This window comes from Chrysochloris asiatica, unplaced genomic scaffold, assembly GCF_000296735.1.
Source record: "Chrysochloris asiatica unplaced genomic scaffold, ChrAsi1.0 scaffold00121, whole genome shotgun sequence".
In the NCBI taxonomy this organism is placed as follows: Eukaryota; Metazoa; Chordata; class Mammalia; order Afrosoricida; family Chrysochloridae; genus Chrysochloris; species Chrysochloris asiatica.
In genome coordinates, this window is record NW_006408639.1 from 7186282 (window position 1) to 7210194 (window position 23913).

Genomic DNA, 23913 nt, shown 5'->3' on the forward strand with positions numbered 1-23913 from the left:
TAGAATCTGTCTGGACCTAGCACTTGATGCCAATAAAAAAGCTCAGGGTAATTTGTTTTCCTCTATAATTTCAAAGTGGATCAATACAAGAGTGCTTTATTGCTGTCGTGGCTTCCATAGCCATTGAGGGTAAATCATTACAGGAGGAGAATTCTGGGATTCATAGACTGGAGGTAACCAGACTCTATTTCTGTGGAAACCCTATGACTCATCACAATCTAATCCTCAACTGGTGAGGGGGATGGTGCAGGACCAGATGATGTTTTGTTTCACTGTGCATTGGTCTCCAGGCGTTCGGGATCATCTCAACAACACGTAGCAACAAAACTGCAAAGGATAAAGTGCTTGCCTGAGTTCCAGTTCCAGCTCTCCCCTTCTTACCTGTGTGACTTTGGGAAAGTCACTTCACTTCTCTAAGCCTTTATTTTCCCATTGGTATGACACCAATAATAAAGGTGTCAGTGTCAAAACATTACTATAGGAAATCAATGAAATTATACAAGTACTTGCTACCTTGGAAGTTCTCAATAAATATGCTTTGGTTATTTTTCTTATATAGGGTTATTTTGTATTGCTACAAAATCATGTTGTTGTTGTTAAGTGCCGTCGAGTTGATTCTGACCCATAGTGACCCTGTATAGGGTTTCCAAGGAGAAGCTGGTGAGCTTGAACCACCGACCTTGCAGTTCAAACGGCTTTACAATCTTGTGCATTAACCCACAGCGCCACACCAAAATCATAGAAACCTTTAAACAATCAAAATGTGAAGCTACTGTTTCTAGGTCTATATACTTCTAAAGACAATGTTTAGCTCTCTCTAACTCTTCCCTCGGAGAATTCTGTGTGCCTTCATTTACACCATGAAAAATGCCAATTTGGGGACCCAAGAGAGACTCAAGTTGTATTCCTTTTCAGTATTCTTTGAGTTGGAGAGAGAAAAAAAGGAAGTCTGAAGGGGCTAGAGCAAGCCTGTAGGGTGGATGGGATGAGGTTTTCCAATGACATTCTCTTAGGAAAGCCCTTGCTACCCTCAAAGAATGAGCAGGTGCATTTTTTGAGATGGGAAAATTTTTCTTAGCAAAACATTCTGACTTTTTTTCACCAATACAGCTTTCAATTTTCTTCTAACTTTTTCATAATAAGCCCCCATGATTGTCCTGTGTCCCGTTAAGCCCCCATGATTGTCCTGTGTCCTTTCAGAAAATCTATTAAGATCACCCCTTTGAAACTAAAAAAAATAATAAATTACCATAACCTCCTGATTCGACCTCTCTCCTTTGAATGAACTGGCCCAACAGATACCTTCAGAAGCCACTGTTGGGAGTGGACCTTGTTACTAAACACACACAATGAGACTAAGACAAGTGTTTTACCTAGAAGACTTGTCTACAGCCATCCACTGATTACAGAAGACCCATCAATCTACTCCTCCAAATTCAGCCATTGAAACCTTACTGAATACAATGCTACTCTGACACACCTGAGGTCATTATGATTCAGAATCATCTCAAAAACAACGGATTTGCTACACAGTCTAGTTGGGGAAGTCAAACAGGTTCATACAAAAGTGTAGATAGCCATACATGGTGTATCTTGTAACTGAGGACAAAAACAGGTCACCAGGTCACTCAACCCAGGACTTCTCTGTCAGACTGTCACAATGTGGTGGCTTGCATGCTGCTGTGACACTGGAAGCTATGCCAACAGTATTTGAAATACCAGTATGGTCTCCCATGCTAGACAGGTTTCAATGGAACATCTAGATTAATATCACCAAGGAAGAAGAAACAGGCTCTTTCTGAATGGTTAGTCACTGACAACATTCATTGACAGATATAGTGCCAGAAGATGAGCCCCTCAGGATGGAAGGCATTCAAAATACGACTGGAGAAGGGCTGGTTCCTCAAAGTAGAGTGAACCATGATGAGACATGAGCACAGCTTTCCGAATCTTTCATTGCTGATGGGATAGAACACAAAATGAAGAGAAACAGCTGAAAACATCCTTAATAATTAGAGCATGCAATGTACAAAGTATGAATTTGGAAAAATGGAAGTTGTCAAAATGAAAGGAATGCATAAATATCAATATCCTAGGCACTGTTGTTGTTATTATGCGCCCTCAAGTCAGTTCTGACTTATAGCGACCAATTATAGGGTTCCAAGGAGCAGCTGGTTGGTTTGAGCTGCTGATCTTGTGGCTAGCAGTCCAGTGCTTAACCTACAGTGTCAAACTAGTACTCTATCCTAGACATTAGTGAACTGAAATGGACTGGTGTTAACTATTTTGAATCTGACAATCATATGGTTTACTATGCAGGAAACAACCAACTGAAGAGGAATCGTGTTACATTCACTGTGAAAAAGAACATGTCAAGATATATATTGAAATATAATGTTGTCTGTGATAAGATAATATCCATACACCTTACAAAGATGTTTAATAACACTATTATTCAAATTTATTCAACAACCACTAAAGCCTGGTATCATGAGACTGAAGAATTCTATCAATTTTTTCAGTCTGAAATTGATTAAATATGCAATCAAGGTACATACATATGTACTGGTGATTGGAATGGGAAAGTTGGAAACAAACACAAATGATTCATAATTGGAAAATATGCCTTTGGTGATATACTATTCATTGTAAATACCTTTAAGAAAAACCAAAAACATAAAAGGCTACTATATACATGGATTTGAAATGAAAAAAATCACTGATTTGCAGAATTCTATCATGCAACCTCCAGCATCATTTCTATCACCAAGGCCATATTTTCCAACTACTGATCCTTCCTCTTTGTTCCCAACCTTTGCATTCCAATCACCAGTAATGATCAATACATCTTGATTGCATGTTTTATCAATTTCAGATTGAAGAAGTTGGTAGAATTCTTCTATTTCATCCTCACTGGCTTTAGTGGTTAGTGCATACATTTGAATAATAGTGTTATTAACTGGGCTTCTCTGTAGGCTCATGAATATTATCCTATCACCGACAGCGTTGTACCTCGTGACTGATCTGGATATGTTCTTTTCAACAATGAATGCGACACCATTCCTCTTCAATTTGTCATTCCCAGCATAGTAAACCATGTGGTCGTCAGATTCAAACTGCCCAATACGAGTCCATTTCAGCTCACTAATGCCTAAGATATCAATTTTTATGCATTCCATTTCATTTTTGACAATTTCTAATTTTCCTAGATTCATACTTCGTACATTCCATGTTTCAATTTCCAATGGATGTTTACAGCTGTTTCTCTTCATTTTGAGTTGTGCCCCATCAGCAAATGAAGGACCCGCAGGCTTTACTCCCACGGGCTTTACTCCATTTGCATCATCACTGTCAACTCACTTTGATGAGGTAGCTCTTCCCCAGATGGTTATATGGTTATACGGTGGCATCAGGATTGGAGGAAGACTCATTAACAACCTGCAATATGCAGATGATGCAACCTTGCTTGCTGAAAGTGAAAAGGACTTAAAATACTCACTGATGAAGATCAAAGATCACAGCCTTCTGTATGGATTGCATCTCAATATAAAGAAAACAAAAATCCTCACCACTGGACCAATAAACAACATTCTTATCAATGGAGAAAATATTGAAGTTGTCAAGGACTTCATTTTTCTTGAATCAATTATCAATACTCATGGAAGCAGCAGTCAAGAAATCAAACGACGTATTGCATTAGGCAAATCTGCTGCACAAGACCTTTTTAAAATGTTGAAGAGCAAAGATGTGAGCTTGAAGACTAAGGTGTGCCTGACCCAAGCCATGGTATTTCAGTAACCTCATATGAATGTGAAAGCTGGACAGTGAATAAGGAAGACTGTAGAAGAATTGATGTTTTTGAGTTATGGTGTTGGAGGAGAATATTGAAAGTGCCATGTGTTGCCTAAAGAACCAACAGATCTGTGTTGGAAGAAGTACAGCCAGAGAGCTCCTTGGAGGCCAGGATGGCCAAAACTTTGTCTCTCATACTTCGGACATGTTGTCAGGAGAGACCAGTGGCTGGAGAAGGATATCATGTTTGGTAAGGTGGAGGTTCAGAGAAAAAGAGGAAGACCCCTAGCAAGATGGATTGGCAAAGTAGCAGCATCAATGGGCTCAAGTTGTGAGGTTAGCCCAGGATCAGGCAGTGTTTCATTCTGTTGTGCATAGAGTCATTATGAATCAGTACTGACTCAATGGTACCTACCAACAGCAACAACAACATACACATGGAGCTCACTAGATGAAAGACACAGGAATTGGATTGACTAAACCTGTGAGAAGAGATGGAAGAAAAGCTCAATATCACCAACCAAAACAAGGCTAGAGATAGGTTGTGAAACTGACCATCAATTGCTCAAATGCAAATTTCTACTGAAGCCGAAGAAAATTAAAATAAGTGCCCAAGAGCTGAAGTTATGACCTTGACTATATCCCACTTGATTTAGAGGCCATCTCAAGAACTGATCTGATGCTCTAGATACTAAAATAACAGAAGACCACACAATTTGTGGGGTGACATCAAGAATATCTACGGGATGAACACAAAAGAGGCTCTGAAACTTGCTCTTGAATATTGAGAAGCTAAAGTGACTGGGAAAAGTGAGGAAGTAAAAGAGCTCAGCAGAAAATTTCAAAAGGCAGTGAGAAAAGAGGAAGGTAGAATCTCCACTGAGTAGTATCCAATCTGTCTAGGTGGAGCTGATGAAAGGAGATGCGGATGGGTCTCTTGTGGTACAATAGTGAATAATTGTTGTCAGGACTGACTATGAGGATTGGAAATGTAAAGTTAGACATTTTGTAGCAAAAGGAGGGAAGTGGTTGACTTTCCTGGCCAGGAGCCCTGGGACCATCAAGGGAAAAGAGCGGAGTGTGGGACTCTACTCAGAGAAACAGTTACGCCAGACATGAAGGCAGAGACGATGATGTGGAGAGATGGAGTGGCTGGGGACTCTAGATCCAGAGAGGGAGAGGGGCTGTGTGCTGATGACTGGGGGCAGGCTTGCGGATATATCATTTGGTTAGTTGATGATGCATGGAGGGGATTGTAGCTGTGGTAATGCAATGATATACAATAGGATGACTGTAAAGCTAGTGTTCTCTCATGTAAACTATCACATAATTCACAATAAAACATTAAAAAAAAAAGAGAGAGAGAGTAAAGATATCAGTTCGAGGATTAAGGTGTGCCTGACTGAAGTCATGGTATTTTCAATAGCCTCATATGCATGTGAAAGTGGGACAATGAATAAGGAAGACCATAAAATAAGTGATGCATTTTAATTATGGTATTGGAGAAGAATATTAAAAGTACCATAAACTGCCAGTAGAACACACAAAGCTGCATTGGAAAAGTTCAACCAGAATGCTCTTTCCTAGCCAGGCTGGTAAAATTTTGTCTCTCATAATTCAGACATGTTATCAAGAGGGGCCAGTCTTGGAGAAGAACATCATGCTTGTTAAACAGAGGATCAACAGAATAGAAGAAGACCACCCCCAAAGGGGAGAGTTTGACACAGGGGCAACAGCAATGGACCCAAATTCAACACAAATTATGAGGCTGGAGCAGGATTGTGTTTCTTTCTGTTGTGCATAGGGTCCCTACGAGTTGGAACCAGCTTGGCAGCACCTAACAACAACAACAACACAGGCATTCCATAGGAACTCTCTGATTAGAACAGCTCTAGAATTTCAGAAGAAGGAGAAAATGCTCTGTGGAAGACTTCACAAGAGGGCTGCGATTTCATCTAAGCCTGATATCAGATCTGTTTGGGCAGAGAGAAAGGGAGAAAGAAAGCATGAGTCAAACCATTGTTGTTGTTAAGTGCCGTGGAGTTGGTTCCGACTCATAGCGACCCTGTACAGGGTTTCCGAGGCTGTTAATCTTTACGGGAGCAGAAAGCCTCATCTTTCTCCCGCAGAGCAGCTGGTAGTTTCGAACTGCTGACCTTGAGGTTCGCAGCCCGATTCGTAACCACTACGCTACCAGAGTCAAACCATGGATGCAGTTATATCCAGGGGTGCCCAAAGCAAAAAGTAAACGAACTGATATGGAGGATAGGTTTTGAAACAATTTCCTCTAATAAGTCTAATAGTTTGAGAATCACTTCTAAGCTGCTCCTGTGCTTTGTGAAGACTGGACTCTGATTCATATGAATTCTTTATCCTTGCTGTATTTAAGGACTGCTGGTGTGGTGCTATAGGATCAACACTGTGAACCACAAGGTCAGAAGTTCAAACCCACCAGCTGCTCCTTGAAAACCCTATCCAGGGTTGCAATGAGTCAGAATCAACTCAATGGCACACAACAACAATCTGTATTTAAAAGCATTTGTTAGACCCCTGTAATAGTTGCATATGTGTTAAAACAATGACCTGAGTTATCTATATCTAGACTCACTCAGATGAGGACCAACATTAACCAGTTAGAGTAAAATCTATGTAGCGCTGCAAGTTAATGTGCAGGACTGCAAGGTCATTTTGAACCACAAGGTCGGTGGTTCAGGGTCATGAAGTTCTCAGAAACCCTACACAGGGTCACTATGGGTCAGAACTGACTCAAAGGCCCTTAACAAATACGTCATTACAAAGCGTGGTCTTTTTGTCGTGTTTTCTAAACAAACATCATCAGCATCACCTGGGAACTCCAGAGAAATGCAAATTCTCAGCCCATCCTGGAGTCCTTGGGCAGTACAAATGATTAGCATGCTTGGTTTATAAACCAAAGATTGAAGATTCAGGTCCACCCAGAGGCAATTCTAAAGTAAAACCTTCTGGTAATCTTCTTCTGGAAAAAAAAAAAAAAAAAAAAAAAAAGGGGGGCCACTGAAAGCCCTGTGAGGCACAGTTCTACTCGGACACACTTGGGGTCAACATGAGCCGGCTCTGACTCTAGAGCAAATGGCTTCTCCAGATGTACGGATTCAGAAACTCTCAGGAGGCAGCCCATCAATCTATGCTTTATACACCATGTATGATTTAGACTGCAGTTTCTGATAGTCCTGGTGTGGCGCTGTGGAATACTGCAATGGACCGCAAGGTCACTTTGAACAGCAAGGTCGATGGTTCAAATCCACCAGGTGGTCCACAGAAACCCTTTACAGGATCACTTATGAGTTAGAACTGGCTCAATGGCAGTTACCAACCACCACCACCACTATTCCAGCCCATTCCTTTCCAGCATACATATGGAATATTTCTATATTGATTAGAACCGTAAACTGCCCATTATTACTTGGAAAGAGGTTTTCTTGCCATCCTCTATTTTAGAATAAATTCTTGTCCGGCGCCAAGCCCCAAGGAAGTCTAAAATTGGGTTTTATTTATTTATTTATTTTCAATAGCAAAAGGAAAATAAACACCACACAGAAGTAATCAAGTGGTCATTTTAAGAATGTAGTTTTGCTTCTTACAATGTAGCTCAATAGAATCACCATGGAGGGCTTTTTAAAAGAAGAGTCTGTGTAATTGGAGCTTTATTTATTTTGGTTTTGTTGTTTTTTTTTCCTGAAAATGGAATATGTATAGATGGGCCAGAGCCCATTAGCAGACTTACTCTGGAACCCACAGGAGCTTCCTGGCAGATATATCCTGTCATTGTGGTAGCAAAAAGCATGAAAATGGATTTTAATTATTTGAACACCAATTTCAAAGTGAAACTGATGCTGGAGGGTTAAGATGCTTCTAAGTACAGTCTATGTCCCTTTCTAAAAGTTTCTGTTTAAAGGACGATTTTAGTGTAACACATCAAAATACGTGGGAAAAAAAAAAAAAAAAACAGAATGAAAAACAAAGACCAGAATAAACATAAATGTAGCTGGATCCCATTGGATCCCATTGTAAAAACCCAGGGGTGGCAGAGGATTAGGCCAAAGATCTCACCACTGACATTTAAAATCTTCCTCACAATCATCATTGTCTTAGTTACCTAGTGCTGTCATAACAACAACAGAAAATGTATCCTGAGTGGCTTTAAAGATCAGGAATACACTTTCTCCATTTTGGAAGCTGCAGTCCTAGTGTGGTGATGTAGGAAATGCACTGAACCACAAGGTCGGTTTGAACTGTTAAGTCTGGAGGTTCAAACTCACCAGCTATTTCTCGGAAACCTTATACAGGGTCTCTATGAGGGAGAGGAGCTCTGGTAGCGTAGTGGTTACAAATCGGGTTGTGAGCCACAAGGTCAACAGTTAGAAACTACCAGCTGTTCCTCAGGAGAAAAATGAGGATCTCTGCTCCCATAAAGATTTACAGCCTCGGAAACCCTGTTCAGGGTCGCTATGAGTCAGAACCGACTCCACGGCACATAACATCAACAACAAGTATGAGTGAGAACCAACCAGACAGCACTTAACAACACTACATTTGAGAAGCTGGACATCCAAATCAGGGCACTGGCCCTACAGGGTGGCCTCCAGCAGCCTAGTCCTAGAATTCCTTGGTGTTCCCTGGTGCTTCTTGGTGTTTCCTGGCATCTGTCTTCCCCAGGTGTGTCTCTGTGTCTATTCTCTTATTATAAACTGAGAAGTAATTAGGTTCAGGACCCAAACTGAACAAATCCTAATTAACATAACAAAAGAACCCCCCCCCCCCATCTTTAAGCAGGATCACATCCACATGTCTAGGGACCATGACTTCAGGTTTTTCTTACAGCCAAGAGTCATTAGTCCAGATTTTATATTCTGTAGAAAACTGTGAGACCAGACAGTGGTGAGCCCCTCCTACTCTGGCTCCTGACTAGTTCTCTAGAGCCTCATCTACTTCCCTGCCTTGTATTCAGTTTAAGAAATTAAATATGACGTGGTCAATCTGAGGAAGTAAATAAACTTGTTTCTTTTGTACAGAAAGGAATAGGTCCACTGTCAGACTATCTTTGGAAAGTGCCACCTTGTTATTGAATTAGGCTGTGATACTCACAAGGTGTCCTGGGGATGTGGTGGATAAGTGTTGGGCTGCTAACTGTGGGATGTTCAAACCCACCAGCCACTCCAAGTGACAAGATGAGGCTGTCTGCTTCTGCAGAGACACAGCCTCAGAAACCCCAAGGGACAGTTCTACTCTGCCCTGTAGGATCACTGTGGGTCTGAATCGATTCAGTGACAATGGGTTTGTTTTTGTTTTTCTGATGATACCCATGTGAAGAAGCCAGGAGCTTAAACAGGAATCTTAAGTAACTCAGTTCTCTTTGGACTTAGAACAACCCTGGATGACAGTTCACTTAGTGCCTATTTTTCCTTCTTTTTTCAAGCGTCAGTGCTGGCTCCTTGATTCACAAACATGTTGTACGATTTAGTGAAATAATTTCAGTCAAGTGGGAATAGAAATTAGGCATGCTTTCTATTGCCACAGGTCCCCAAACTCCCCAGACAGACTACACTCAAGAGCAATGTGATGGATAGACAGAGCAGCTGTGGGCTCTAGGCCCATGGACTGAGTAAGGCTGTGTGTCTGTGGGCAGGAGGCTGGCTTGCAGAATATGCCCTATGACATTTATATGAATATATATATAGTATTATATGTGTACATTAAATATTTTTGCTTGGTTCACTTCTGAAATATAAATATGAAAGGGAACCCACAGGGAGGAAGTAAAAGAAATGGTGTTATAGGGAAGGGATTGTAATCACTGAGATGAAACAAAGCATACCATTTGTTGAATGTAAAGCTAATGGTCTTGTCTGTTAACCTTCAGTCAATTCACAATAATAAGTTCAAAAAAAAACAAACAAACAACCCTAAGGAGTATCAAGAGGCAGCAAAATATAAAAAGTCACACTAATGAGGACAGATGGGGAGCCATCAAGCAATCAAAGAACTGATACCCCAGACTCTGAGATGGACCTCCTTTCACCCCATTGGTTCCCACCATTCATGCTTACTGTTGGTTATAGGTCATGGTTTCAAACATGGGTATTTTATCACTTTTGGAGAGGCTTAGACCACTTCACCATATAAAGCTCGTGTGTGTGAGCACTGGGAAAGGATTCCAATATACAAGATCCTTTCTCCCCAGATGATGCAGCTGGAGGCCAGGGAGGGAAGAACTTGCCTTAGACAATACAGCAAATGAGCGACACACTCTGTTCCATTTAATGTTGCTGCTGTTGGGTGCTGTGAAGTTGACATCTGACTCACAGATACCCAGTGTGATAGAGTTGGGTAGTCTAGGCTGTCCTCTCGACAGGAGTAGATCAGTAGGTCTTTCTGCCGTGAAGCCACTGGAAGGGCTCAAACCACCAACCTTTTGATTGTCATCCAGCACCAGGACTCCCTGCTCTGTTTAACAGGTACTGGTATTTCTCTTCCCCAATTCTCTGTGACCTTTCGAAATCGTGAAGGGTCCAGACTACCATCCCTTTCTCTATATTAGCAATTGCACACAGAGCAGTCAGAGTAATGTTTTGAAAATGTACGTATCTCAAACCATGTCACACCCTGTGACACTTCACAACTTCACCACATCTGTCCTCTTTCTACCATTCTGACTTCTCAGACATGACCCTCACACTGACCTTCTTCTATTCTACATGTTCATCTGAGTACCATGTTTCTACCCTCAGGGCCTTAGCACTTGATGTTCCCTGTAACAGAGTATCTTATCTAAGATATTCACAATATTGACTGTTCTTTTTTATTTGAGATTCAGCTCAAATGATCTCTTCAGAGAAATCTTCTGTGACCATGCAGTGAGAATCAGCCTGATCTTCCGACAGTCAAATTCTAATGCTGTACCTTGTTTACCTCTTCAAACACTTGTCATTTAAAATCACAGTATTCAATTATGGAATTATGTGCTGTCTTCTTCCACTAGAATATATTCCAAGACAGTAGAGATCTCATTTATCTTTTTCTCAAGCATCTTGTATCCACAGCTTCTAAAAGAGAACATAGAAGCCACCACCTGTTTGTCTGTCTGTTTATTTCCCTCCTACTGTAGCACAGAAATAAACAAACTGTAGGAGGGAAATAAACAGACTCATCTTCAGAATCCCAAAGAAAGAGTAAATGGATTTCTATTATCCAGCTCCCTGCTCCATCCTAGATGGTCAATTTCCGGTGGACACAAATGACACATCTGTTTCTTTTGCTTCCCACATAGGTCTGATCAGTTTGACACTTTGCTGTTGTTAAGTGCTGTTGAGTTAGTTTCAACTTATGGAGACTCTGTGCAGGGTTTCTGAGGAGTGGCTGGTGAAGTTGAACCACTGACCTTGTGATTCAGACCCATGTTGCGATCCAGTGCATTGTCTTGCAGCGCCACACCAGGGTTTCAGTTAGACACTAAAATGATCCCCCTAGAGCAGCTTTACCACTGATCAATGTATTGAAAATTCTGTGTTCTGGCGTGTTGTATTTCGGTTAGTTCAATATTATGAATAATAGTGGATTATCATATATACTGTGATGGATGGTGGTTGTAGTTGTTGTTAAGTGCTGTCGAATCCGTTCCGACCCATAGCAACCCTGTACAGGGTTTCCAAGGAGCATCTGGTGAGCTTGAACAGCTGACACTGAGATTCGATCAGCTTTACAGTCCAGCGCATTAACTCACAGCGCCACACCAGAAGTCCATAGCAATTGTTGTTGTTGTTGTTAAGTGCCATCAAGTCGGTTCCGACCCATAGCGACCCTGTACAGGGTTTCCGAGGGTGTAAATCTTTACGGGAGTAGAAAGCCTCATCTTTCTCCCGCAGAGCGGCTGGTAGTTTCAAACCGCTGACCTTAAGGTTCGCAGCCCAATTCGTAACCACTACGCTACCAGAGCTCCTTAGTAGCAATTGCAGTGCCTATTTATTCATCCATTCTACAAATGCTCACTGGGTCCTTCCTATATAGTCTGTTAGTTGCCATTGAAATGGGCTCGATGGCAGAGGATTTTTTTTTTGTTGCTAAAGCAGTGTACGTCACTATTCTTCTTTATCCGTAGAGTCAATGAATTTGCAAAGGAAATAAGACTTCTCTTCATCTGTGGTTTGTTGGCACAGGGTGAGACATAAAGTTTCTTGCCTTTGCAGATAATCATAGTCATTTTTCCCAATAGGGCATGATCATCTCACTGAATTCCACGGTCACAAAAAGTGCTCCAAGAAATGTCAAACATCCCTTCATTTCAGTCAATTGTGACTTTGCTTCAGTTAAGAATGCAGACATTATATTGCTAATATCATCACAGATTCATGTGGAAGAAAATGTATTAACTAGTAACATGTTTCCCAATTCCAGTCAAATTACACATTTACTATCTTTAGGGCATACTTAGGTTTTCTCCTGGAAATAGAGTGTTTTGTTTTTTTTTTTTATAAATGAATCAACTGAAACTCGGAGAGCAATCCCGGACAGTTCCTTCTGTTTCTTACTCACTTTTTGCCCTTCATAAGAGTTCAGTCATGGGCGCTAACAAAGATAAATTACCAGTCTAGCACGTTCTAACTAACTATGCCACTGTAGTCATTTAGGTGAACATCGGAACCCAAATTTTGCTTTGTTAGCTAAAACTTCTGGGTCTTTTCTCCTTTCCTTGTCTTTCCTACAATGTGATCTAGAATTATGTGATACCAAGAGAAGGTCATAAAAAGCGAATTCTTTATCATGCTGGCTTGACTTTTGGATTTGATTAGATTCATTCACTGGAAAAGGAATTTCTTCACACCTAGAAAAGTTTGTGATGCAAGTCTTTGATATTTTGCAAAAATAAAGCACCATTTTTCATAAATAACCAAGAATAGATATGAATTTTCAATTGATTGCAGACAAATGGTACAAAGTATGGCCAAACTGAAAGTCCTCTAATTAATTTTGATAAATACATATTATTTGATAAAGAAGTTTATTTATAATGAAAACAAAAGTACTGTAAGCTAATTATGTGCTAGGGATTTTCAGTGCAATTGACATTTCATGTAATCTTATAGCCCTCCTACCAGGTAGACATGTTAATCATGTGATGATGAAAAACAAAGTGTTTTAGAGTCAGACTGCCTGAGTGTATATCCTAATTCTGCCGTTTACTCATAATATGACTTTGGGCAAATTATTTTAACATCTATAGGTCTCAGTTTCTTAATCTGGAAAACAGGAATATGTTTAAATTATCTATGTGATAGGGTTTGTTTCTGAGGAATAATTGCAAAATACTTATAGTAAAACTAAACCAGTTGTCATCAAGTTGATTATGACTCATGGCACTTCCATGGATGCAGCGAAGAACAGCGGAGTTTTTAAGGATAAGAACTTTCAGAAGAAGATCACCAGATGTTTCCTCTGCACCACGACTGGGGTGACTTTGAGCTGCCAACATTTCAGTTAGTAGTTGAGTACAAACTGTTTCTACCACCCAGGCACCTGCCAACTTCACTACAGAGAACATTATCCCAGAATTTCTCCCCTTCAATCATTTTTATACCTTGTGCAGGTGTTCTGCCTGATATCTATGTACCACTTATTAACGGAGTAACGCTTCCATTTGCTTAATATTGCCTTTAAAATCAACTCAGTTTAGCTTTAAATACATTTGGCCTCTTTGTTAGCAATGGCATATGTAATCATAGGTTTGGTGGGCTACTTAGAGTCTTTCTAGACACATGAAGAGAAATGAGTGACATAAATGTAAAATATTTACCTGCACAACACCCCAAATCATCTCATGTCACTACTTTACCTGTTACACAGTATTGCTCCAAGAAATCAATGTGCTTTCGTTACAGGTCTCCTAGAAGTGTTCTGTATTAGTAGAATCAGATTAGGGGAACTATAAGAAATTGTTTAAATCCTATTGTACAGTCATCTCATTTTATATATGAGGAAACAGGCCCAGCACACGGAAGGGACTCTCCAAGTCCACACAGCGCAAACTCAATCTTAGGTTTGTTTTTCTTTTCTTTCTTGGTTACTTAATAGACATTTTTCAGGTTTACAGAAAGTTGTGTGGAAGGTACCAAGAGTTCCCATATACCTCCGTCTCTTGCACATCGTGTCTCCTGTTAATAGCATCTTGCATTAGTGTAATATATTGATTACAATTGATGAACCAATATTATTTGTTGTTGTTAAGTGCTTTCAAGTTGGCCCCAACTCATAGTGATCCTGCATAGGGTTTCTGAGAAGCAGCCGAAGGGTTTGAATGGTCAACTGGGCAGTTAGCAGTCCAGTGCTTACCCTAAATTTCCACAACTGGACTTGAACCAAGATCAATATATTATTATTGGCTAATGTGCATAGTTTATATCAGATTTCACTTTTTATGCTGTAGAGCTCTATGGTTCTAACAAATGTATAAAGGCCTATGTCCACCATTACAATACAATACTGCCCTAAAAATGCCCTGTGCGCTACAATACTCAGTCTTTCAGCTGCTGCTGTAAGGGTCTTTTCACCACCTTCAGCTTCCTCACTACTATGGAATTGCTGAGCCTTGTAGACACCACCCTTCTCTGCGGGGTGAATGTAAGGGAGGGCATGGGAGAGCAGGCGTACTTCTTGTTGGACTAAACGTGAATGGCATCACCAGGAAAGTACAAAGCGCAACAGTGCTAAGTGGGTAAGTCAGGTTAACCAGGTCTCTGAATCTGGTAACAATGCCAAATTGTGCAATTGGGTTTGTAGTCATCAGTTGTAGGTTTTCTGCTATCCTAAACCCAACTCCTGCAGGAGTTCTGGTGTGGTGCTGTGGGTTAATGAGTCTAGACTGCAAAGCTGGTTTAAACCATAAGGTCAGCGGCTCAAGCTCACTAGACTCTCCTCAGAAACTGACTCAATGGCACTTAACAACAACAATCTTAACTCCTATTTCTTCCCTGGTGCAGTCCTGGTGTGGTGCTGTGGGATACGCACTGTACGGCAAGTTTGTTTTGAACTACAAGGTCAGTGGATCAATCTCACCAGCAACTCCTCAGAAAACCTATACAGGGTGTATGTGACTCAAAACAACTCAAAGACAGTTAACAACAGAAACTGGTTATTTTTGTGTTATATCTTTATCCTAGCCTGCGGCTTCAGAAAACCCATCCCCTGTCTGGTTTATCTACCACAACAGGAGCCTTGAAAAGTAATAAACACAGTGTGGGTCACTGGAAATGGAAATGAAAAACAGCCAGCATGCAGGATTTGTATAATACAATGGACTAGCATCTTAGCAACTTTTGTGAAGCTTGCAAAAGAGCAGCAGTCTGCATAGTTTTGTTGATTGATCATCTGCCTAATGGGAATGATACAGCGAGGACAGAGATGAGTGTTCTGTTTGTAAAATTTAACATTGATTTTCACTCCCTTGTATAGGTGACCAGACACAATTATAGAAAATGGTCTTTTAAATATTTAAAAATACATACATTAATTAGACTAATGAGCCTCCAATAAATGTATATGCGAGTACCTTTATCCTTTGACACAGCTTTCTGCCACTAAAACTAAGCGTGTTCTTGAAATCCACAGCACAAAATCTCTTGGCAGTTACTATTTAGGATACAGCTTTGTTACCCTAAATGGACTCTCGTATGTTTAAATGGACTCTCGTATGTTCTGATCATCTCACTTTCATTTGTTCTTATTCAACCACTACCTAAATCCCGCAGTGTTCCCTTACCCTATCGCTTGATGCCATCTCTTCTCACCTCTCCTCCTGACACCACACTGGTCCAGGCTGTCTTTAGTCTGTTCCAGGGTAACTGAAGTGCCTCCTGAGCTAGCCCATCAGAATCCCAGGGGTCTTCCCTGCACACAGAAATGCTTTTCTCCAATGCCTGGTTGTACCAGGTCCTGGCCCTCACTGAAGAGGCATTCTATGGTAATGCTCAAATTTTGGTCCTCTTGACTCTGGGTTCAAATCTTGCCTCCCATGTTCATTAAGTCCATAATATTGGGCAGGTGAATTCACCTTTGTGAGCCATAGTTTGCTCATCTGTAAAAGAGGATAAATTACACACCTCAAAGGGTTGTTATGAGAATGAAATGAAGCAATTCTTGTCAAGTGCTTAACATGGGCTTGGTATTCGGTAAGTATAAAAAAAGAAATAGCTATAAAAATCTGTGTAATATATAGAGTCAAGTTCAGAGTTCTCTGAGTGCAAAGCCATCTAAAATGTTTAGCTAAACTATGCAATCGCCCTTGTCTTCTGAGTTTTTATTTTTATTTTTTAATATACATTCCTTAAATCACATGACCAATGAATGGCTCAGTCTAATCCTGGATCCCTTCAAGTCCTGAGAAATCTACCTCCAAGGAGCTGTGTCTCTGGTGACAGAACCAGGAAAGGTACCCCAATTCAACCACTTTATCAGTTTGTATTCAGTCCCAGGATGTTGAAACCTAATAACCAAGGGGCAGGAATCACCACTCACCACCCTGCTAACCATGCTGGTAAAAATGCAAGTGCTCTGGATTGACCCCCAGCAGAGGTTACAAGTCTTGCCCTGACTACTTGATCATAAACGTTCACATTGCCCTGTGTTCCTATATGTTGAGCCCGTCTGCTCCGCTGAACCATGAGAGACTTCAGAGAGAGAAACCTTTCATACTTGTTTTCATCTTTACGGACAAAATTCACTTTGCAAATGGCACAATGTAGCTGTTGTTGTCTTATGGTGTTTCAGGATCTGACATACAGAGCTTCATCACAGATATGATTGGTGGTGGTGAGTTCTATTAGGTTAGTTCCGACTCAGCGACCCTGTACAGGGTTTCCAAGGAGCAGCTTGTGAGTATGACTCTGCAACCTTTCAGTTCAAACTGACCTTGCAGTCCAGTCCTTTCTTACAGTACCATAACAGGAATCCACTAAAGCTACTGGCAGTCCACAATGGCTTCCGATGCTAGGCATCTACTTTCTTCATCTGAGAATTTAAGAGAAAAACTAAGAATATATCTGCATTAGGACTCGTTGTATCTCAAGGGACAGGAATCCAATTCAAGCTATCTTAAGCAGTAAAAAGGAATACACAGGCTCACAACTTTAAAAATTTGAGAATTATGCTCAATTTAAGCACATCTAAATCCAGGTGCTATATTAATTAAGGATTTGTCTCTTTCTCTCTTTTGCTTCTCAGGACCATTGTGTTGGCATCTTATCAGACCACTCTCCCCACCGGGTCTCCAGCAGCTCCAAGCTGACTGCCATCACCATAACCACCAGTAGAATAACAGCTTCTTCTACAACAACTGATGCCCTGGCTTTGATTGGCCTGGCATGTGCCCTCTGCAAAACTGATCATTGTAGCTGGAGGAAGGAGGAGTTATTGAGCAATGTTGTTGTTGTTGTTAGATGCCATCATGTCAGTTCCGACTCATAGTGACCTTAGGCACAGCAGAACGAGACACTGCCCCATCCTGGACCAACCTCATTACTGTTGCCACGCTTGAGTCCATCGATGCTGCCACTTGGCCAATCCATCTCGTTGTAGGTCTTCCTCTTTTACTCTGACACTCCATCTTACCAAACATGATATCCTTCTCCAGCGACTGGCCCCTCCTGAAAATATATCTGAAGTACGAGAGACAAAGTTTGGCCATCTTGGCCTCCAAGGAGCACTCTGGATGCACTTCCTCCAAAACAGATCTATTGGTTCTTTTGGCAGCCCATGACACTTTCAATCTCCTGTAACACCATAACTCAAAGGCATCAATTCTTCTACAGTCTCCCTTATTCACTGTCCAGCTTTCACATGCATATGAGGTTATTGAAAATACCATGGCTTGGGTCAGGCATACCTTAGTCCTCAAGCTGACATCTTTGTTCTTCAAAACTTTCAAAAGGTCTTGTGCAGCAGATTTGCCCAATGCAATACGTTGTTTGATTTCTTGACTGCTGCTTCCATGAGTGTTGATAGTTGACCCAAGAAGAATAAAGTCCTTGACAACTTCAATCTTTTCTTCATTGATAAGAATGTTGTTTATTGGTCCAGTGGTGAGGATTTTTGTTTTCTTGACATTGAGATGCAATCCATACTGAAGATTGTGCTCTTCAATCTTCATCAGTAAATATTTTAGGTCTTCTTCACTTTCAGCAAGGTTGTATCATCTGCATATCACAGGCTGTTAATGAGTCTTCCTCCAATCCTGATGCCACATTTTTCTTCATAGAACCCAGCTTCTCGGATGATTTGCTCAGCATACAGATTGAATAAGTATGGTGAAAGAATACAACCATATCACACACCTTTCTTAATTTTAAAACATTCATTGTTCCATGTTCTGTTCGAACAACTGCCTCTTGGTCCAGGTACAAATTCCTCATGAGCACAATTAAATGTTCCAGAATACTCATACTTCACAATGTTGTCCATAGCTTGTCATGATCCACACAATCAAAAGCCTTTGCATAGTCAATAAAGCACAGGTAAACATCTTTCTGGTATTCTCTGCTTTCAGCCAAAATCCATTGGACATCAGCAATGATATCCCTCATTCCACGGCCTTTTCTGAATCCGGCTTGAACCTCTGGAAGTTATCTGTCTCTCCAAAACTGTATGCAAATGGGAGGGGGGTCATTTCCAGAAGAAAAACCAGGTCTGTTTCAGGTGAAGGTAAACTGAATGTTCTGCTCTAACAGAAATATGACTATGTGTGGCTTTAACAAACAGAAAGGCATTCTCTCAACTTTGGGAGTCTGGGAGTCTGAATTCACAGTGCTAGCTCCGACACAGATCCTGGTCTCCTTTCAGTAACTGTAGGCCCAGCATGTGTCTGGACATCAGTCTTGCCCTGGATTTAGGCACTTTATAGTGCAAGGACCCGAGGTCCAAAGACCACTCCACTCCACTCCAGGTTCCTCTGTCTTGGTGGCAGTAGGTCTCCCTTCTCTGCCCACTTGTCTCTCCTTCTAGATTTTGTGAGATAAAAGGTGTTGTAGGCCACACTCCTGGGAAATTCCCTTACATGGGACCAGAGATTAAGGGTATTGCAGCCCACCTGCAATCTTACTGGTTTATCACAAGAAATCACATCACATAGTGGCCATATTGCATGTTTACATAACTGGAAGGTCACTGAGATCATGACCCAGACAGACTGACATATATTTTGGGGGGATTGAATTCAATCCATGTCACCCTGAGTGGCACAAATGGCTAAGTGCTGATATATTAGGTTGGCAGTTCAAAGCTGCCCGAAGACCAATCAGAAGACAAGCATGACTTGCTCCTTGAAAACCGCCTGGAGCAGTTCTACTCTGCACACATGAGGTCACCATGAGTCAGAACCGACTCGAAGGCAGCGAACAACTACAACAACTAGGAAAAGCAAACATGTTTACGAGGTTATCTAAGGCTCTTTCAGCCGTGATTTTAGAGGATCTGGACCAATGCCAGATGGTACATGTTCATCTACAGGTTACAGTCCAGCAGACAAGAGGCCTCCTTTTGTAAGATAATATTCTCTACATCACAAGGTACCTTGTTTATCTGCATAGCATTCTTGTGTGAGTTCTCTGGTCTATGAGGAGCTGATCTATTAAAGGTGGCTTTCACAGGATTCTGTTTCTGGCTAGCCTGAAGCCAAGTGAAATGGTATGGGGATGTTGTTGTTGTAGGTGCCGTCGAGTCAGTTCTGACCCATAATATCCCCATGTACAACAGATCTAAACAATGCCTGGTTCTTATGCCATCCTCACAATTTCTGTTACACTTGAGCCCATTGTTGCTGCAACTGTGCAAATCCACCTGGTTGGGGTTCTCCCTCTGTATCTCTGTACCTCCACTTTACCAAGCATGATGTCCTTCTCCAGGGATTTGTCCCTCTGGATTATATTTTCAAAGTATAAGAGACAAAGTCTGGCCACCCTGGCTTCTAAGGAACATTCTTGCAGTACTTCTTCCAACACAGATTTGTTGGTTCTTCCTGCAGTCCACGGTACTTTTAATGTTCTTCTCCATCACTATAAATCAAATGCATCAATTCTTACACTGTCTTCCTAATTCATTGTCCAACTTTCACATATATGTGAAGCTATTGAAAATACCATGGCTTGGGTCAGGTGCACCTTAGTCCTTACAGTGTCTTTGCTCTGAACACTTTGAAGATGTTTTGGGCAGCAGATCTAACTAATGAAATATGTCATTTGATTTTTTGACTGCTGCTTCCATGATTATTGATGGTGGAACCAAGCAAAATGAAATCTTTGACAATTTTAATATATTCTCCATTTATCATGATGTTATACATTGTGCCAGAGGCAAAGATTTGTGTTTTCTGTACACTGAGGAAAAACCCATACCGAAGGCTGTAGTCTTTGATCTTCATCATTTTAAGTCCTCTTCACTTTTAGCAAGCAAGGTCGTATCATCTGCATATTGCAGCTTGTTAATGAGCCTTCCTCTAATCTTGATACCATATTCTTCGTCACATAATCCAGATTCTCAGTTTATTTGGTCAGCATATAGATTGAATAAATATGGTGAAAAAATACAGCCCTAGCACGGAACTTTCTTGATTCTAAACCACTCAGTGTCATCTTGTCCTGTTCAAACGGCTGCCTCTTGGTCTATGTACAGGCTCCTCATAAGCACAATTAAGTGTTCTGTAATATTCTTTCTCCACAATGTTGTCCATAGCTTGTCCTGATCCACATAGTTGAAAGATTTTGTGTAGTCAATAAAGCACAGGTAAACATCTTTCTGATAATTTCTGCTTTCAGCCAAGATCCATCTGATATCAGCAGCGATATGTCTCATTTCATATCCATATTCATATTAATCTGAATCTGGCTTGGACCTCTGGCATTTGCCTGACAATGCACTGTTGCCGCTGTCTTTAAATTATCTTTAGCAAAATATTGCTTGCATGTGAGATTAATGATATTGTCTGATGATTTCCGCATTCCATGAGGTTAACTCTCTATGGAATGGACACAAATATGGATCTCTTCCAATCAGTTGGCCAGGTGGCTGTCTTGCAGATTTCTTGGCATACATAAGTGAGTGCCTCCAGGGCAGTATCAGTAGGAGTCCATCACTTCCCACAGGCTTGTTCTTTACCAACGTATTCAGTGTAACCTGGACTTCTTCCTTCAGAATAATTGACTCTTAACCATATGCTGCCTTAACCATTGTTTTTTTAGTAGAGTGACTCTGTGTATTCTTTCCATGTTTTCTGCATTGTTCAATATTTTGCCAAAAAAACACCTTCCATATTGCAAGTTGAGTCTTGAACTTTTTTCTCAGTTCTTTTAGCTGGAGAAATGTTGAGATTTTCCCTTTTGGTTTTCTAACTCCAGATCTTTGCACATTTCATTCTAATATTTGACTTTGTCTTCTCAAGATGTCCTTTGAAATTTTCTATTCAGCTATTTTACCCCATTTCCTACATTTGCTTTAGCATCTCTATTCTGGAAAGAAAACTTCAGAGTCTTTTCTGACATCCCTTTTGGTCTTTTTCTTCTTTCTTATCTTCTTAAAGACTTTTTGCTTTCTTCCTGTATGATGTTCTTAATGCCATCCCACAACTCTTCTGGTCTATAGTCGTTATTGTAAAATGCATCAAATATGTTCTTCAGATGATCTCTAAATTCAGGTGGGATATGTTCATGGTCATATTTTGGCTCCTGTGGACGTGTTTTAATTTTCTTTACCTTCATTCTACCTTCTTCATGCATATGAGCAATCGATGGTCTGTTCCACAGTCTGCCCCTGGTCTTGTTTTGGTTAATGATATGAAGGTTTTCCACTGTACCTTCCTGGTTGATGTAGTCAATTTGATTTCTGTGTATTCCATCTGGTGAGGTCCACATGTATAGTTGTCTTTTATGTTGCTTAAAAATGTATTTGTAATGAAGTTTTCATTAGTCTTGCAACATTCAATAATGTGATCTCCAGCATTATTTCTATCACCAAGGCCATATTTTCCAACTACTGATCCTTCCTCTTTGTTTCTAACCTTTGTATTTCAATCAGCAGTAATTAGCACTACATATTGATGGCATGTTTGATCAATTTCATATTGAAGAAGCTGGAAGAATTCTTTAATTTCATCATCACTGGTTTTAGTGATTGGTGCATAAATTTGAATTGTAGGGATATTAACTGGTCTGCCCTATGGTGTAGTTGTTACTGCTGTCAAATCAGTTTGGATTCATAGAACCCTGTAGGGTTTCTGAAGAATGGCTGACCTTGCAGTTCAAACTGACCTTGAGGTCCAGTGTCATATGGAAAATCTTGAAGTCATCGCTGTAGGCATATGGACACCATCCTATCACAAACAGCATAATATTTCAAAATAGATCTTGAAATGTTCTTTTTGATGAATACGATGCCATTCCTCTCCAATTTTAATTCCTTGCATATTAAACTATGTGATTATCAGATCCAAAATGGCCAATACCAGTCCATTTCAGCTCCCTAATGCCATGAATGGAGTCCTGGTGTGGCACTGTGGGTTAATGTGTTGGACTGCAAGGTCAGTTTGAACCACAAGGTGAGTGATTCAAGCTCACCAGCCACTCCTCAGAATGGACTCCATGGTACTTAATAACAACAGTAACAATGCTAAGGATATTGATCTTTATATGTTCCATTTCATTTCTGACCACTCCCAATTTTACTAGATTCTTATTTGTGCATTTCCATGTTCCAATGATTAATGCATGTTTTCAACTGTTTCTTCTCCTTTTGAGTTGTGTCCCATCAACAAATGAAGTTCCTGAATGTTTACTCCATTCAGATCATCATCATCAACTCTGCTTTCAGGAGGTAGCTTGTCCCAGTCGTATTTTGAGTCCCTTCCCATCTTAAAGGAACTCATATTCCTGCACTATATCTGACAATATTCTGGTACTTTTTATCTGTTTCAATATTCACTATTCTGGTGCTGACAGTTTTTCACTGCTAGTAATAAGGTTTCAGCTAAATAGTGAGAAGTAGTCTGCCTCCCCTGCTTCCAAATCTTAGTCTGGAAGTTCAGCTGAAACCTGTCCACTACGGTGACTCCACCAGCATTCAAACTACTCCTGCCAGAGCTTCCACCATCTCAGCAACATGCAAACCACCACAAGGAGACAAACCGACAGAAGAGGACAGTGTGTGTGGATATAAAAGATTTTTCTTTTGATTTCTAGTTCACTCATGTCAAATGTTCCCACTCTGACATCACAAGTTCCCTTCTGTTCTCTTGTATATTTCAGTCAGTCCATCATCAACTAGTATTTATTAATTGCCTAAATATGTCAAGCATAGGACTAGTCACAAATGTTCAAGTTTGAAGTCTAAGTCCCTTTTGATGGCAGCTTATGGTTTATTGAGTTGATGTACCAGGGCACTTTAAAGAGTTCATGGAAAAATTGTTATGAGAAGATAATGAAAGTTTTCCACAAACTTTCTGAATCTCCGTGTGTGTAATCAACATTATTATGATGGTATATATAAGAATTGGGTATCAATGAACATTGGTTACAGATGTGAGGTTAGCAAAGGCTACCTAGAGAAGGTAGGAGAATAAGTCACAACTTTTTTAGAAAATAGAGGAGTGGCATTCCAGAGTGAGGGCAGTGAATGGGAAAGCTTGAAGAGGAAGGGAAGGGCATATTTGAAGAACTATACATGGTTTATACTGGTGGAAGTGGGCAGGTGCTTTGGAGGCTAATGGTGGGCAAAATACAAGCAGTGTGAGATGAAGCTTGGAGGCAGGTGTGGCCGATACAGAAATGGATGACCTAGCTCCCCTTCAAAGACGACTTGTTCTCCAACTGCAGATAGTGAGATCTGTCAGCAGGCTCCAGTTCTCAACAACTTCATGGTTGGCTTCAGCTGCTAAAGTTGCTGTGTCCAAAGTTTTCTCCTTCCTGGGGCAGCTTGCAGAGTCTCTGAGTGGTACAAATTATGAACTTGCTTTGCTGATAACCAAAAGGTTGGGGATTTCAGTCCATTCACAATTGCCTCACAAAAGACCTGAAAACCCTGTGGAGCACAGATCTATTTAAGATATATGAGGTC